The following is a 5,626-nucleotide window of genomic DNA, read 5'->3' as shown; positions in this document are numbered from 1 at the left end:
TAAAATGGAAAAGATACGACCAACCCACGTGGGAAAATTTATTAGCAATGGAAAATATACGGGTATTGGACGAATTTAAACCAAAATAAAGGCTTACCCGGACGAATGATAACCTGGTATGGAAATAACAATGATAACAAAATATCCAATTGGACCAAAAATCTGTTATAATTAATAAAAAAACCGACAATTCCCCGGTAAAAAATCGACGCGGTAGACCCAAAATAAATAAATATTAACTTAAACAATTATATAGTAAAAAACACGCAAAATTAAACCTTTTCCCGGGGCGAAAAACAGTAAAAAAACCGACGACAACGCAAATTGCGCTTATTTTTAAAGCTGCGTAACCGCATCCCACCAACCAAATTTTTAAATTAAATTAATAAATACAATATAAAATAATAACCCCCGGCGACGATAAAATATTAATCGAAAATCAAATTATACGTTACCGATTTACCACCCAAATCTTTTCCCTCCTTTTTTCCCTCCTTTTTTCCCTCCTTTAATCTAACGTTTTTTGCCTTTATTTTATTATTTTCCGCGTTATCCTCGGAAATTTGAAATTCCCATTATTTGCCGAATTGGTTAATTTCCCGCAATGGGGCGGTACGACGACGTACGGTATTTTCGATTTAAAAACATTTACGGCGGGACCTTTTAAAAAACGGGATTTTCCTTATACTATAACCAAGAACGCGAAAACGCGACAAAATAAGGGCGCGGGGGCGCGAAACACTAAATATATTATGAGAATAATAAGCTTATATTATAAGCTTAAACACGTAATATACACTACGATATATAATTATGCACATTCATGCATAATTATTATGCAGTGCATAAAAGAACAATAAGCTTATATTATAAGCTTAAATACGTAGTATATACTACGATATATAATTATGCACAACTATGCATAAATATTATGCGATGCATAAAAGAATAATAAGCTTATATTATAAGCCTAAGCACGTAGTAAATACTACGATGCATAATTATGCACAATAATGCATAATTATTATACAAAAAAATGCATCATTAGTATGCACAATATTGCATAACCTTTATGCAATGTATAACGTGTATTAATCAAACAATGCAATACAATTGCACACAATTCATGCATGTACACTTTTGACCTATTTGGGCAAAAAAAATAAACGCAGATCATTTGCAAATTATACGATCCACAGGCAAACCTATTTTGGTAAAAATAAACGCATAATACAAATATAGGTAAAGTTTTAACAATTGCGTCATGCCACGTTTCAAATATGAGACGTTCAAAATAGCCACATATATAAATAGGTCAACGTTAATGCGTTATTTTATTTTATCCTAATTGGGAAAATAAAATGCAAAGCTTAATACCTGGATTTGTAATACATGGATTGCCACATGCAATACTTTTGCAGATAAATAGGGAAGAGTTTCCCACCTTAGAATTAGAGGAAGTTTTATGATCCATCTATCGATCCATCTATTTATCGATCTCTCGATTCATTCAACCATTAATACAATTTTTACCTCTATCTATCTAGTCTCAGGGCTCATCCCTGGAGCCCAGAGCTCCACAATTGATCCATTTCGCTCCACTTCGTGGCTCAATTGCGGCTTTGCAATGTACCTGTGGGTCCATCCAAAGAACGCTCTGGTTCAGGTCTGAGGACAACTTGTCCATTTTCGCCGTTCATGGCGGTATTTTTGGCCTTTTTTTAACCGAAACTCCTTTATTATTCCACAACCACGCATAATATTGAAAAAATAAATTATCGTTAAAAATAGCGTTTGATACCGCTATTAGCAGCGATTCGATTGATTTTTTTATCTATTATAATGGCGGAATTGGATACCACCTGCCCTTAATCCGTTTATGGCGGTACTGTTTTTTCGATTTTTTTTTCGATTTTCGATTTTTTTAATATTATTTTTAATTTTTGACCAAATTTTATATATTTTGCACGTAGAGGGTGGTATATATGTATATATCGTTATGAGAAGGTTTGGTGCTTATATCGGATTATATAAGCAGTTAAATAAACGGATAGGTAAGGTATATACTTTTTTATATATAATTTGCAATCGAAACTCGTTTATATTTTTACCAGTTTTAACGATAATAAAACCAAAACTTCAGAAATTCGATTACGTATATAAGCAACCGTCCAAGTCCAATCGTACTTACAATATCGGCTTTGAAAACTGTTTAATAAAAACAAATGGCAAGTGTGTATTTTATAAATCTTTTTGCTTTATTTAATTAATTTTATATTATTCTTGTTTTGCAGCGGAATTTTGAGGTTTTTGCACGTGGGGGGTGGCATATATATATTTAATATAATATCACATTTTTGTACGTATACCTAAGTATATAAACCCTTAAATATGCGGATAGGTAAGGTATATCCAATTTTATATATATTTTACCATCGAAATGCTTTTACATTTTTACCAATTTTAACATTAATAAAACCAAAATTTGAGAAAGTGGATTATATATGTAAATAAACGTTAACGTAAAACTCGACTTGCAATACCGGCCCTTCTTATGTTTTTATATAAAAAAATGGTAAATTTGTGTTTTTTTTGTATTTTTTGCTTTATTTAATTGAATAAAACTTATCAAAAAATATTTTGTATAAAGTTTACTAGCAAATTGATTAAAAAATATATCAAGTGAGAATATTTTCATTTTACCAATATTTGCGTAAATTATTTAATTTCTTAACAAATTGTTAATTTATATAAGAATATTAATAAAACTTTTGTTTTAATCGATAATTGCATGCATTTTGCAGTAATAGGTCTACTAAGGTATAAAAACTGTAAACTAAATTAAAATAATTACATACCATTATTTAAAACAAGAATTAAATATAATAACAAATTACAGATTTTATTTAATATTTTAATATTTTTCCAAATACAGTAGCTATAAAAACGCGGCCGGTATTCAAATACTCAGCAAACTCCAATAAACCTAACGCAAATTACTATATATTTTTATAATTTCTATTTATTTCTTTATACGAATATTTAATTGCATACTATGGGTACATTATTTTCTTTTGCCATTATAATGCGAGTATATTCCATTTACCCGCTACAAACGGCAGAATACCATAAATTATCCCTATGTTAATAAAACAATCATAAGCGATATCGTAATATTAAATATATTATTAAAAATACCGTTATAAACGGCGAAATGCGACAAATTATCATTGGTGGTACCGACATGAACGGCGAAATGCGACAAGATGTCCTCAGACTAGAACGAGCGCGATCTTTTCGGCCAATGTAATTGGTCGAAAAGCCATGTGGCTGAAAGGTACATGGAGCGATCGGTCCCCACTGCGAAGCAGGGGGGTCTAGTCTGAGCACTGAGACTACTATCTATCTTATTCATAAAAGTGACCTTTTCCCCTTACATAAATCTACCTTATACAGATATATTCACTTTACAATTGATCACATAACCTTCCTTTTTACAATGACGGCATTTTCGAGATTTTTGCGACCGACACTCCGCTATAAAAAAACAAATAAAATTCGTAAAAATGAAGGGTTTACACCTTAAAAACAGCATTTGATACCGCTATCAAGAACGATTTAACTTATATTTTTATGTATAGAATTGGGCGAATTTGCTAGGCTTTGCCCTTAATCCGCTTATGGCGGTACTATTTTTTCGATTTTATTTCGATTTTCTATTTTTCTTATAATATTTTGATTTTCCAACCAAATGTTGGACTTTTTGGACGTGGGGGATGGTATACATATAAATAAAGTTTTGTTGAGTTCTGGCCTATATACCTGATTATATAAACCGTTAAATAAATAACTAGGTAAGGTATATATAATTTTATATATAATTTATAATCGAAACGCTTTTATATTTTTACCAATTTGAACGATAATAACACCAAAATTTCAGAGATTGGATGACGTAAGCATACCACCGTTTACATGCATTCCGTTCTTGACACTAGCTTTTATAATGTTTCTATTAAAAGAAATGGTAAAATTATACTGTTTTTATATTTTTTGTTATATTAAATAAAATAGAATTGGTAAAAAAAACGTTTAATAATTTTTATATAAAATAATTTAATAGAATTGTTAACAAATCGGGTTCCTAACAGGAAGTTAAGCATTAGCCTAGGTGCGGCGTGGTGCTAGTTGTGTTGTAAAAGCCTGTAATTACAGGGTTAATATGCACTAAGGTCACTAATTTTGGGATTGATCGATTTAATTTATTGGTGGGGGAAAATTTTGCTTTATCTCCCTTACATACTCTCCGACATCGAAATGGGGGTCCGCACCCCGCAAAGGGTTCCGGTGCCGCGCACGATTTTCCGAAAAATTATTTTGTATGCGTTGTTAAAAAAACACCTTCATTTCTATATAAACCATTTCTGGGTTCGCACTAATTTGCTAATTTGGTGAGAATTTCAACCCGGTACAGGGTAGCTAGTTCGTAATTGCAGGGTGGGTATTAAACCCGGTATAGGGTGAAACCCTATTCGCTGACTTTGAATCGCAATTTTTGCAACACATAAAATATAACAGAAAATTTGACAATTTTAACAGCCCCATTTCGGCATTATTTATTGTCGTTGATATACAAATAAAAGTGGACCTATTACATGCTAAAGAACGCATATAATTAACACCCCCTTTTTATTACTACTATTCACATAAAGTCGGAAAAAATAAATATATAAATAAATAAAACCCTAAAAGAAAAATCCCCCTTATGTCCCAACCCGATTCGAACTCCCGATATAAACCCCCTGGATAATTAAGCCTTTTGTACCGACCTGTAACCCCCGAAATGGACGAACCCCCGAATTGGAAAAAAACCCCCAAAATTGTAATAACCCCCGGATTCGAACCCCCGATTTGCATAATATTGACCCACGGAATTAACTATTAAACCAGGTAGCTAATTTGGCTATTCCTTGGTAATAGTCCAAATTAGGCATATTATATAAGATATTTCGAATACGTAAATCGCCCAAAACACGAGCTTTTTCAATTTTAATTCAACTGTTACGATCAAGGTATCGGGTAACCTGTTCTTAGGGTAAAGTACAGTGGGTTGAAGCAACTGAGCGTCTGGACTGGGTAACTGGGGTTCTTAATAACTGGGGGTGAAGTTATAATCGTTTTCAAGTAAGTTTTAAGGTTAATTAGATTTTAATTGCTGCTAAATAATCCTAAAATCGAATTTATTTACATGGTAATAAGCGTGCCTTATATAGGCTATATCCCAAAAATAATCTTCCTTAATTTGTCACAAATCGCAGAAATCATTTCGCCTAATTTATTGTAATTTTTTAAGGATTATTGAAATTACTTTTTTAGCGATTACGTGGCGTTACGTAACCTTTTTTTTAAATGATCGATATTTTGTCGGTCGGTAATTTCTTTGGGCGAATGTCGTTAAAAGGGGTGTAACCCCGCCTGGCCTTATTGGTACCGCCCCATTTTATTTGGTCGTAATATTAGGTTTCCTTTCCTTTAACCAAATCCCTTTGGCCTTTAAATAATTTGTACCCCCTTAATCCTTGTTTCTGTTTCCGTGTTCTTTTTTTGCTAATTTTTTTGCGCTATA

The sequence above is a fragment of the Pyricularia pennisetigena genome, assembly GCF_004337985.1.
Source record: "Pyricularia pennisetigena strain Br36 chromosome Unknown Pyricularia_pennisetigena_Br36_Scf_13, whole genome shotgun sequence".
In the NCBI taxonomy this organism is placed as follows: Eukaryota; Fungi; Ascomycota; class Sordariomycetes; order Magnaporthales; family Pyriculariaceae; genus Pyricularia; species Pyricularia pennisetigena.
This window is presented reverse-complemented; position numbering follows the sequence as displayed.